Source organism: Bombina bombina, chromosome 1 (genome assembly GCF_027579735.1).
Source record: "Bombina bombina isolate aBomBom1 chromosome 1, aBomBom1.pri, whole genome shotgun sequence".
Taxonomy (NCBI): Eukaryota; Metazoa; Chordata; class Amphibia; order Anura; family Bombinatoridae; genus Bombina; species Bombina bombina.
In genome coordinates, this window is record NC_069499.1 from 1,545,357,010 (window position 1) to 1,545,370,478 (window position 13,469).

The following is a 13,469-nucleotide window of genomic DNA, read 5'->3' on the forward strand; positions in this document are numbered from 1 at the left end:
ATTATGGCTAATTGATGAATTGAATAAATATGGTAACTGCCTAATGTGTCTGAATGCAATAATATCAATCCATGATGCACAACATAGAACAATTGTTTATCATTAGGGGTAATTGTATAAATAACAGAATTTATGTTTACCTGATAAATTTCTTTCTCCAACGGTGTGTCCGGTCCACGGCGTCATCCTTACTTGTGGGATATTCTCTTCCCCAACAGGAAATGGCAAAGAGCCCAGCAAAGCTGGTCACATGATCCCTCCTAGGCTCCGCCTACCCCAGTCATTCGACCGACGTTAAGGAGGAATAATAGCATAGGAGAAACCATATGGTACCGTGGTGACTGTAGTTAAAGAAAATAAATTATCAGACCTGATTAAAAAACCAGGGCGGGCCGTGGACCGGACACACCGTTGGAGAAAGAAATTTATCAGGTAAACATAAATTCTGTTTTCTCCAACATAGGTGTGTCCGGTCCACGGCGTCATCCTTACTTGTGGGAACCAATACCAAAGCTTTAGGACACGGATGAAGGGAGGGAGCAAATCAGGTCACCTAAATGGAAGGCACCACGGCTTGCAAAACCTTTCTCCCAAAAATAGCCTCAGAAGAAGCAAAAGTATCAAACTTGTAAAATTTGGTAAAAGTGTGCAGTGAAGACCAAGTCGCTGCCCTACATATCTGATCAACAGAAGCCTCGTTCTTGAAGGCCCATGTGGAAGCCACAGCCCTAGTGGAATGAGCCGTGATTCTTTCGGGAGGCTGCCGTCCGGCAGTCTCGTAAGCCAATCTGATGATGCTTTTAATCCAAAAAGAGAGAGAGGTAGAAGTTGCTTTTTGACCTCTCCTTTTACCTGAATAAACAACAAACAGGGAAGATGTTTGTCTAAAATCCTTTGTAGCATCTAAATAGAATTTTAGAGCGCGAACAACATCCAAATTGTGCAACAAGCGTTCCTTCTTTGAAACTGGTTTCGGACACAGAGAAGGTACGATAATCTCCTGGTTAATGTTTTTGTTAGAAACAACTTTTGGAAGAAAACCAGGTTTAGTACGTAAAACCACCTTATCTGCATGGAACACCAGATAAGGAGGAGAACACTGCAGAGCAGATAATTCTGAAACTCTTCTAGCAGAAGAAATTGCAACTAAAAACAAAACTTTCCAAGATAATAACTTAATATCAACGGAATGTAAGGGTTCAAACGGAACCCCCTGAAGAACTGAAAGAACTAAATTGAGACTCCAAGGAGGAGTCAAAGGTTTGTAAACAGGCTTGATTCTAACCAGAGCCTGAACAAAGGCTTGAACATCTGGCACAGCTGCCAGTTTTTTGTGAAGTAACACCGACAAGGCAGAAATCTGTCCCTTCAGGGAACTTGCCGATAATCCTTTTTCCAATCCTTCTTGAAGGAAGGATAGAATCCTAGGAATCTTAACCTTGTCCCAAGGGAATCCTTTAGATTCACACCAACAGATATATTTTTTCCAAATTTTATGGTAAATCTTTCTAGTTACAGGCTTTCTGGCCTGAACAAAAGTATCGATAACAGAATCTGAGAAACCTCGCTTCGATAAAATCAAGCGTTCAATCTCCAAGCAGTCAGCTGGAGTGAAACCAGATTCGGATGTTCGAACGGACCCTGAACAAGAAGGTCTCGTCTCAAAGGTAGCTTCCAAGGTGGAGCCGATGACATATTCACCAGATCTGCATACCAAGTCCTGCGTGGCCACGCAGGAGCTATCAAGATCACCGACGCCCTCTCCTGATTGATCCTGGCTACCAGCCTGGGGATGAGAGGAAACGGCGGGAACACATAAGCTAGTTTGAAGGTCCAAGGTGCTACTAGTGCATCCACTAGAGCCGCCTTGGGATCCCTGGATCTGGACCCGTAGCAAGGAACTTTGAAGTTCTGACGAGAGGCCATCAGATCCATGTCTGGAATGCCCCAAAGTTGAGTGACTTGGGCAAAGATTTCCGGATGGAGTTCCCACTCCCCCGGATGCAATGTCTGACGACTCAGAAAATCCGCTTCCCAATTTTCCACTCCCGGGATGTGGATAGCAGACAGGTGGCAGGAGTGAGACTCCGCCCATAGAATGATCTTGGTCACTTCTTCCATCGCTAGGGAACTCCTTGTTCCCCCCTGATGGTTGATATACGCAACAGTCGTCATGTTGTCTGATTGAAACCGTATGAACTTGGTCCTCGCTAGCTGAGGCCAAGCCTTGAGAGCATTGAATATCGCTCTCAGTTCCAGAATATTTATCGGTAGAAGAGATTCTTCCCGAGACCAAAGACCCTGAGCTTTCAGGGATCCCCAGACCGCGCCCCAGCCCATCAGACTGGCGTCGGTCGTGACAATGACCCACTCTGGTCTGTGGAATGTCATCCCTCGTGACAGGTTGTCCAGGGACAGCCACCAACGGAGTGAGTCTCTGGTCCTCTGATTTACTTGTATCTTTGGAGACAAGTCTGTATAGTCCCCATTCCACTGACTGAGCATGCACAGTTGTAACGGTCTTAGATGAATGCGCGCAAAAGGAACTATGTCCATTGCCGCTACCATCAACCCGATCACTTCCATGCACTGAGCTACGGAAGGAAGAGGAACGGAATGAAGTATTCGACAAGAGTCCAGGAGCTTTGTCTTTCTGGCCTCTGTTAGAAAAATCCTCATTTCTGAGGAGTCTATAATTGTTCCCAAGAAGGGAACCCTTGTTGACGGGGATAGAGAACTCTTTTCCACGTTCACTTTCCAGCCGTGCGATCTGAGAAAGGCCAGGACGATGTCCGTGTGAGCCTTTGCTCGAGGGAGGGACGACGCTTGAATCAGAATGTCGTCCAGGTAAGGTACTACTGCAATGCCCCTTGGTCTTAGCACAGCTAGAAGGGACCCTAGTACCTTTGTGAAAATCCTTGGAGCAGTGGCTAATCCGAAAGGAAGCGCCACGAACTGGTAATGTTTGTCCAGGAATGCAAACCTTAGGAACCGATGATGTTCCTTGTGGATAGGAATATGTAGATACGCATCCTTTAAATCCACCGTGGTCATGAATTGACCTTCCTGGATGGAAGGAAGGATAGTCCGAATGGTTTCCATCTTGAAAGATGGGACCTTGAGAAATTTGTTTAAGATCTTGAGATCTAGGATTGGTCTGAATGTTCCCTCTTTTTTGGGAACTATGAACAGATTGGAGTAGAACCCCATCCCTTGTTCTCTCAATGGAACAGGATGAATCACTCCCATTTTTAACAGGTCTTCTACGCAAAGTAAGAACGCCTGTCCTTTTATGTGGTCTGAAGACAACTGAGACCTGTGGAACCTTCCCCTTGGGGGAAGTCCCTTGAATTCCAGAAGATAACCCTGGGAGACTATTTCTAGCGCCCAAGGATCCAGAACATCTCTTGCCCAAGCCTGAGCGAAGAGAGAGAGTCTGCCCCCCACCAGATCCGGTCCCGGATCGGGGGCCGATATTTCATGCTGTCTTGGTAGCAGTGGCAGGTTTCTTTGCCTGCTTTCCCTTGTTCCAGCCTTGCATTGGTCTCCAAGCTGGCTTGGCCTGAGAAGTATTACCTTCTTGCTTAGAGGACGTAGCACCTTGGGCTGGTCCGTTTTTACGAAAGGGACGAAAATTAGGTCTATTTTTTGCCTTGAAAGGCCGATCCTGAGGAAGGGCATGGCCCTTACCCCCAGTGATATCAGAGATAATCTCTTTCAAGTCAGGACCAAACAGCGTTTTCCCCTTGAAAGGAATGTTTAGTAGCTTGTTCTTGGAAGACGCATCAGCCGACCAAGATTTCAACCAAAGCGCTCTGCGCGCCACAATAGCAAACCCAGAATTCTTAGCCGCTAACTTAGCCAATTGCAAAGAGGCGTCAAGAGTGAAAGAATTAGCCAATTTGAGAGCATTGACTCTGTCCATAATCTCCTCATAAGGAGGCGAGTCACTATCGAGCACCTTAATCAGTTCATCAAACCAGAAATATGCGGCTGTAGTGACAGGGACAATGCATGAAATGGGTTGTAGAAGGTAACCCTGCTGAACAAACATCTTTTTAAGCAAACCTTCTAATTTTTTATCCATAGGATCTTTGAAAGCACAACTATCCTCTATGGGAATAGTGGTGCGTTTGTTTAAAGTAGAAACCGCTCCCTCGACCTTGGGGACTGACTGCCATAAGTCCTTTCTGGGGTCGACCATAGGAAACAATTTTTTAAATATGGGGGGAGGGACGAAAGGAATACCGGGCCTTTCCCATTCTTTATTAACAATGTCCGCCACCCGCTTGGGTATAGGAAAAGCTTCTGGGAGCCCCGGCACCTCTAGGAACTTGTCCATTTTACATAGTTTCTCTGGGATGACCAAATTTTCACAATCATCCAGAGTGGATAATACCTCCTTAAGCAAAATGCGGAGATGTTCCAATTTAAATTTAAAAGTAATCACATCAGATTCAGCCTGCTGAGAAATATTCCCTAAATCAGTAATTTCTCCCTCAGACAAAACCTCCCTGGCCCCCTCAGATTGGGTTAGGGGCCCTTCAGAGATATTAATATCAGCGTCGTCATGCTCTTCAGTAACTAAAACAGAGCATCCACGCTTACGCTGAACAGGGTTCATTTTGGCTAAAATGTTTTTGACAGAATTATCCATTACAGCCGTTAATTGTTGCATAGTAAGGAGTATTGGCGCGCTAGATGTACTAGGGGCCTCCTGAGTGGGCAAGACTCGTGTAGACGAAGGAGGGAATGATGCAGTACCATGCTTACTCCCCTCACTTGAGGAATCATCTTGGGCATCATTGTCATTATCACATAAATCACATTTATTTAAATGAATAGGAATTCTGGCTTCCCCACATTCAGAACACAGTCTATCTGGTAGTTCAGACATGTTAAACAGGCATAAACTTGATAAGAAAGTACAAAAAACGTTTTGAAATAAAACCGTTACTGTCACTTTAAATTTTAAACTGAACACACTTTATTACTGCAATTGCGAAAAAACATGAAGGAATTGTTCAAAATTCACCAAACTTTCACCACAGTGTCTTAAAGCCTTGAAAATATTGCACACCAAATTTGGAAGCTTTAACCCTTAAAATAACGGAACCGGAGCCGTTTTAAGCTTTAACCCCTTTACAGTCCCTGGTATCTGCTTTGCTGAGACCCAACCAAACCCAAGGGGAATACGATACCAAATGATGCCTTCAGAAGTCTTTTATAAGTATCAGAGCTCCTCTCACATGCGACTGCATGCCATGCCTCTCAAAAACAAGTGCGCAACACCGGCGCGAAAATGAGACTCTGCCTATGCTTTGGGAAAGCCCCTAAAGAATAAGGTGTCTAAAACAGTGCCTGCCGATATTATTATATCAAAATACCCAGAATAAATGATTCCTCAAGGCTAAATAAGTGTTAATATCAATCGATTTAGCCCAAAAAATGTCTACAGTCTAAATAAGCCCTTGTGAAGCCCTTATTTACAATCGTAATAAACATGGCTTACCGGATCCCATAGGGAAAATGACAGCTTCCAGCATTACATCGTCTTGTTAGAATGTGTCATACCTCAAGCAGCAAAGACTGCAAACTGTTCCCCCAACTGAAGTTAATGCTCTCAACAGTCCTGTGTGGAACAGCCATGGATTTTAGTTACGGTTGCTAAAATCATTTTCCTCATACAAACAGAATTCTTCATCTCTTTTCTGTTTCTGAGTAAATAGTACGTACCAGCACTATTTGAAAATAACAAACTCTTGATTGAATAATGAAAAACTACAGTTAAACACTAAAAAACTCTAAGCCATCTCCGTGGAGATGTTGCCTGTACAACGGCAAAGAGAATGACTGGGGTAGGCGGAGCCTAGGAGGGATCATGTGACCAGCTTTGCTGGGCTCTTTGCCATTTCCTGTTGGGGAAGAGAATATCCCACAAGTAAGGATGACGCCGTGGACCGGACACACCTATGTTGGAGAAAAAAACATTTTTTAAGTGTTTCAACTATTTCTTCAAAAATGTTGGTCTCTTTCAAACTGCATATATAAACCTTTTATTAAAGGTATAGGGACACTAAGGACCACCTTTGTCATTTTGTTAGCAAGACATGCATTGTTTTTGATATGTTATCACCTCTGCTGAGGCCAGTGAGGAGCAGATATATAGAAGGACTAGGCTTAAGAACTCTGTCGCGTGCACTTTCAGTTCTGTAAAATAGAAAACCCCAAATGTCAGAGTTAAAGGAACATTGAAGCGCAAACATTACATGTTCTAATAAGTTCATGTCATTTTAGCACTAGTGACTCTGCAATGTTAAGTGTTAAACCCTTTGCAAATGGGTTAAGCACATAGTTAAATTACCACATGGGAGCTGCAGAGAACTGCAGGTCCTGAGTGGTTACAGTTGCGGAGCCAATAAATGGCAGTTGCACAGCTGATATTAGTTAAATGAAAAAACAATTAAAATACTTTAGGGACACTAAAGTAAAAATTTAACTTTCATGATTCAGATAGAGCATGCAGTTTTAAGAGACTTTCCAATGTACTTCTATTATCAAATTTTGTACATTAATTTTATTTACACACTTTCTGAGGCATCTGCTTCTACTGAGCATGTGCACAAGTTCACAGGGTATACGTATACTAGTCTGCGATTGACTGATGACTGTCATATGATACAGGGGAAAAAAATATTTATTTGTCAGATAAAAAGATCTACTGCTTATTTGAAACTCAGAGTAAGGGGCCGAATGATCAAGCTCTGAATGGAGTTTTATGCCCCTGTTTCCGCGCGAGCCTTCAGGCTCGTAGGAAACAGCAGTTATGAAGCAGCGGTCTTAAGACCGCTGCTTCATAACTGGTCCGCCTACTCTGAGGCTGCAGACATCAATCTGCCCGATCCTATATGATCAGGCTGATTTACACCCCCTGCTAGTGGCCAATTTGCCGCGAATCTGCAGGGGACGGCATTGCACAAGCAGTTCACAAGAACTGCTTGTGCAATGATAAATGCAGATAGCGAATGTGCGGCAGACATGATAAGCTACATCGTATCATGTCCATCCGCACTTTAATAAATCGGCCCCTTGGTGTTATTGCATTGTCTTTTTATTATGTACTTCTTAATTATGCAATTCTAATGTATTTAGCGTTCCTTTAAGCAATCTCCATAAATATTATATTAATTAGTTGTCAGATTTTACTTTTGTCACATATTTTTTGCAGTAATGTAGATGTGTGCAAACCCCCAGAACCCTATCCGCTTGAAAAGTCAGAGAAAATAGATATTTGTTTTTACAATTTTTCATGAGTTTAAAAACCAGAGCTACCTGGGTGACTTTAACCCCAACAAAATTCTATTGTATGTGTAACACGATGTATATGTGTATTGCATAACTGGTGGGAACACTCACATCTCTGTAAGTGACACACCCTACAAGAATACAAACACAAATGTGTATTATTCAGCACATGAACAACCATAAAAACACACAGCTGTAATGCGTAGTAAAAAGCTCTCTTATAGATTCAGTGAAGAACAAAAGACTAATGTCCTTTCTTTCATACAGCTGGTGAGAGTCCACGATCCATTACTCCTGGGAATTACTCTTCCTTACCACAAGGAGGCGGCAAAGATTCCCAAACCCCAATAACTCTATAAACCCCCTCCTACCTCACATGTACTTTAGTCTTTACTTTGCCTCCACTAGAGGCGGTTCGAAGAATGAAGATGTGCATGTGATTCTTCAGAGAGAGGGATTCTCAGTCTATATTGAGGCCCGGTTTCCCCTCAGAGTACAGTGCTTGTCAGAGGGACATATATGGGGTATAGTTTGAGGCTCCTTTTTGGCCTCATAGGAAATCTGTCACAGACCCTCAATATTTGGTCGCTGGGACTTGTCTTTTTCCTCCTATGGATCTACAATATACTCCTATTCCATTACCTCTGCTAATATGTTTCAGTAATGGTTTGGCTGTCTACTGGTTGTTTGCTGGTGAACAAGTATATTTTTTAACATTTAGACACTCTATAGCCTTGTTATGGGCATTTATTGTTATATATATATACACACACACAGTATACAGAACGCACACCCTGAGTTGCAATTTAAATGAACAGGCATGGAAGTTATTCTAGCTTTTGTTCAATCTCAGGAGTGCTGTTCTCTTTTTTCACATTTATGTAAATTACTCTTGGGTCTCCCTAAGAGTAATGGGTAAGCCAGATGTGGACCCCGTGCACACATGCCCTTAAAGAGATACAACTGCACCTCACTGACGAGGCCCACAGAAGGCCGAAACGATTGTCTGGGGTTGTTGTTTCTCTTGTTCAGAGAAGAATTGCCTGGTATTTCGGTGCTGAACTGTCATTGGGCAGGATCAGACTGATGTGCTACAGGATATTTTTTCTCTGTGAAGGGGCATAGTGTGCTAAAAGAACGCGCACCCGGAGTTGCAATTTAAATGAACAGGCATGGAAGTTATTCTAGCTTTTGTTCTATCTCAGGAGTGCTGTTCTCTTTCTCCACACACACACATATATATATATAAATAATTTATTAATAAATATGGCCCTGGGACAAAACCTTTTCATTATATTGCTGATTTATGTGCATATTTTTTTTTTTTGTTGCCACGCTTAGTTTAAATTTCATGCATTGGTCTATCCACATCGGGTTAGCGCAGGTCTTTTTTTTTTTTTTTCACTTTTTCACAGTTCGGCAGGATTACGCACATCGGGATAGTGCACGTTATGTTCGTACTTGCATATGTTGTGTTTTGGCGCGCTTATTTCCCTTATAACTGTATTTTTTTCACTTTGCTGAGCATTATCTAAGCTTTAGATGTGAAGTATAAACGTCTCCTGCTTTGTTTTGCAGTTCGGCTTAGTGTGCATTGTACCTGTAAGTTTTTTAAAGCTTCTTTAGGTATTTCCTATCCCTGATGCGGTATCTGACATGATTTCTAGGGAATGGTCTAAGCCAGGTAATTCATTTAATCCTTCTTCAAGGTTTTAATAAGTTATATCCTTTACCTGCTGTTGAGTTGTGGGAAACTGTTCCTAAAGTTGACGGGGCTATTTCCACTCTGGCTAAGCATACTACTATCCCTTTGGAAGACAGTACTTCTTTTAAAGACCCTTTGGATAGGAAAATAGATTCTTTTCATAGGGCCTTTTTACAAGCAGGTATCAGTATGAAAAGCATGTTTTGGCAGTCCTTGCTAGGAGAGCCTTATGGCTTAAGATCTGGTGCCAAAATCCAGACTATTGTCTCTTTCTTTTTAGGGAAAGAAACTGTTTGGTTCCGATTTTGATTCTATGAGGCCCATTTATCAAGCTCTGAATGGAGCTTGAGGGCCCGTGTTTCTGGAGAGCCTGCAGGCTCGCCAGAAACAGCAGTTATGAAGCAGCGGTCTAAAGACCGCTAGTCCATAACCCTGTCTGTCTGCTCTGAGCAGGCGGACAGAGATCGCCACAATTCAACCCAATAGAGTACGATCGGGTTGATTGACACCTCCCTGCTGGCGGCCGATTGGCAGCGAATCTGCAGGGGGTGGCGTTGCACCAGCAGCTCACAAGAACTGCTGGTGCAATGCTGAATACGGAGAGCATAATGCTCTCCGCATTCAGCGAGGTCGGTCAGACCTGATCCGTACTGTCGGATCAGGTCCGACACACCTTTGTTAAATAGGCCTCTATATATCTACTGTTACTGGAGAAATTGTTTTCCTTTCTTTGTGTCCTGATCCTAAGAATGCTTCAGAAAGATAGTTGCATAATTTGGATGTTGTTAGAGCATTGAAATATTATATTGATGCTACTAATAATTTTAGACAGACTTCTCATTTGTTCATTCACTTTTCTGGTACTAGAAAAGGACAAAAAGTTTCTGCAGTTTCTTTGGCCTCTTGGTTGAAATTTTTGATTCGCAAGGCTTACTTTGAGGAAGATCAGCCTACACTGCAACGGATTACTGCTCATTCCACTAGGTCAGTCGCGGCTTCCTGGGCTTTCAAGAATGAGGCTTCAGTTGACCATAGTTGCAAAGCAGCTACTTGGTCTTGTTTGCATTATTTTACTAAATTCTACCATTTTTATTTTTTTGCTTCTTGTGAGGCAGGCTTAGTAGACAGCTTCTTTAGGCAGTTGTTTTAACTTTTTTTTATCTTGCCTGATTGATTTTTTTAAGTGCATTTAAACTTTTTTTTTATTTCTCAGTGAAAAAATGTTTGTTTGTTTTTTTTAAATACTTTCATTTATGTTATTACTCATGGAGTCCACAGCTTGGGTATTAGTTCCCAGGTGTAATGCATCGTGGACTCTCACCATCTGTATGAAAGAAAACATAATGTATGCTTACCTGATAAATTCATTTCTTTCATGGTGATGAGAGTCCATAAGACCACAACCTTTGTTTTTTTGCATTTAGCATTTTCTTTAGCACATTTTTTTCCCTGCTTCTTTTATGTCTTATTTATTTTTCTTACCTTGTTTTGCTTGGCTATACATAAGAATGAGGTACATGTGAGGTTGGAGGAGTTTTATAGAGCTCCTCCTAGTGGTAAGGAAGAGTAATTCCCAGAAGTAATGGATCATGGACTCTCACCACTATGAAATAAATTAATTTATCAAGTAAGCATAAATTAGATTATGCACTACAGCCTCCACAGAACGGTGCTTAAATGGCAAAAGGGGTTAAGCACACAGGTAAGGTCAGATCCAGAGATATACAATACACTTCTGCTCTAGAGCTGAACAATGCCTGTGATTGGCAGCTACGCACATATGCTGCCCCCGGTTGGCTCACTTACCTTGTTCAGCTCAGGAACGGCAAGTGCGCTGCTACTCCTGGGCACAGTTCAACCATGTATTTTGCAAGGGGTTAAACACATAGTTCTGTTCTAGCTCAATAGGTCATTTTAATTATTGCTCTATGTCCCTTTAACACCTTTGTTGCACAATTTGTTGTAGCCCTGTCTGGCAGTCAAGGAGATAAAGGGACATAAATGTCAAACACACTTTCATGATTCAAACAGAGTAAGCAATTTGAAAAATAAAATCTAATTTGTGTTTTTATTTTCAAATCAAATTTACTTTGTACTTTTTATATCTTTGTTGAACATCATACCTAGGAAGGTTCACGAGGGTGTATGAGCCGTGTTTGTAACAATGTTATACATTGTTGCAAGCACTGCTGCCATCTAATGCTGCAAGAGTATATAACATTGTTAAAAACATAATTGCAATTGCTGTTGCCGTACAGTGCTCAAAACATGTGCGTGCTCCTGAGCCTACTATGGTATGCTCATTAACAAAGGATACCATGAGAAAAAAAGTCAATTTGATAATAAAAGCAATTCGGAAAGTGTTTTCAAAAGGTTTGCTCTATCTGAATAATTTCATACCCCTTTTAAACATTCATTATTCTCAATAATGTAGATATTTAGTTTACATATACATACTCTAGACATAGAGAATAGAGACCATGTGTAGGGAAAGCATATGCAGATACTACAACCATAAATACTGAGGGCAATACATACACAGCAAGGGAATTTGCAGAGACCATAGATACATACAACATATAGATCTGACGTATAAGAACAACAAGAAAAGAATATCCTTGCATACACAGTAATGCCAGAGAGGTTATTGGCTTTATCTTCTTTCTAGGCAGTCTAACACCCCTCAATTGTATACAAATTTGGAGCTTACTGCTCACGTAACTCAGAAGCGCTGTCTTCTAAGGGCTCTGGTTCCTTACCAGTATTCAATAAAGCCCACAGTATCTTGTCGGCAACTGTCAAAGTCTCAAAATGATCAGAGATCACACCTCACACACGTCAGAGGCGCCATCTTCTTAGGGCTACGGTTCCTTGCTGGTCTTCAACAGATAAAGCCCAGTTTGTCCAAATTCATCAAATGCAGCTCCAGCTCAGGAAGGGGAGGAAGGAGGTGCAGCTCAATCCTAGATAACAAGTTCAACCCGGCAATGATTATAATAGGACGCTAATAAATGGATCATCAGACCATCTTGGCTGCCAAAGCTGTATATGATGAAAAGTACAAAAAAACAAACAAATGCACATGATAGCATTACACATTCATTTATTAAATTTCATTAAAAAACTCTCTACTAAACAGCATGTGAAGACAGCTAACAAAAGTCTTATGTGTTTCAGACTTCCACAAAGAGCTGCAAGCTTTTCTCTATATAGTCTACTACTAACTGCAACACCTGTTTCTTATAATTAACCCCTCATTCTCTGAACTAAGCAAGTCTATTAATTCTATGTATGAAGACAATGAGGCCTATTTATCAAATGTCTGTCGGACTGATCTGACAGTGCGGATCAGGTCCGACAGACATCGCTGAATTCGGAGAGCAATACGCTCTCCATATTCAGCATTGCACCAGCAGCTTGTGAGCTGCTGGTGCAACGCCGCCCCCTGCAGACTCGCGGCCAATTGGCCGCCAGCAGGGGGTGTCAATCAACCCGATCGGGTTGAATTCCGGCGATGTCTGTCCGCCTCATCAGAGCAGGCGGACAGGGTTATGGAGCAGTGGTCCTTAGACTGCTGCTTCATAACTGCCGTTTCTGGCGAGTCTTCAGACTCGCCAGAAACACGGGCCCACAAGCTCCATTCGGAGCTTGATAAATGGGCCTCAATATGTAAAATGTTGATTACATATAATTTCCAAAGCTTTATAGCATCATTTTCCAAGTTAAACTCATTTGGAGATTTAGTTTTTGAGTGAACGTGTTAGTATCGACAATTAACCTTTTCCTCTAAAGGGCAAGACAACTTTTTTTCAATAGACTACAAGCTCAGGGTAATAAGCAACTGTTGATATATACTTAAAAAAAAAAGTATTTTGCAAGGTCAGAGCAAGGACGTAATATTATATAAATGCTCACTAATCCTTGATACGACCTCTCTAGTAGTCATACCCATATACTACTAATACAACTAATTTGTGTAATTACCTACAATACATGCATTTATTAACAGAATATTCCTTGCCTGGTAAACTAAATGTAACCTTATCTGATACCAAAATCTAATCACTTGGAATACAATTGTTCCCGCAACATCTATAATTGCCAGGAGCATAATTAAACCTTATTGGGAGCCCTCATTTTTTTTAGCCCCCATTTCAATACCGCAGTTGCCAAAGCACCACAAATTGTTGCTAATCACGTATGCTGATGATTTATACTGATACCCATATTCTACAGAACTGTAGCTGCTTCTTTGTGGCTGAGAACATCCTTCTCCCTTGATTAGTCAACGCCAGACAATATCCACTGGCACAGCTTTTCTGTACACCTACAGTGGCAGTTTCTCCCAAGATTGCACTATGACGGCCATCTTGGGAGAGCTTTCCACTATATATGTAAAGACAAATCGGTTCACTTTCCTCACTCTGTCAGCCCTGTTTTGCTGAGGGGCACCAAGAAG

General features: G+C 41.9%; 1 protein-coding gene across 1 annotated transcript in view; it reads right to left on the minus strand.

Moving 5' to 3' along the window:
- FADS6 (fatty acid desaturase 6) overlaps positions 1-11,791 on the minus strand; it is a 44,077-nt gene extending 32,286 nt beyond the window's left edge. Inside the window, exon 1 of the mRNA XM_053708875.1 lies at positions 11,770-11,791. The gene's annotated coding sequence lies outside the window, so the exon portion shown is untranslated. The remainder of the gene's footprint in view (positions 1-11,769) is intronic.
- Positions 11,792-13,469: the final 1,678 nt, after the last annotated feature.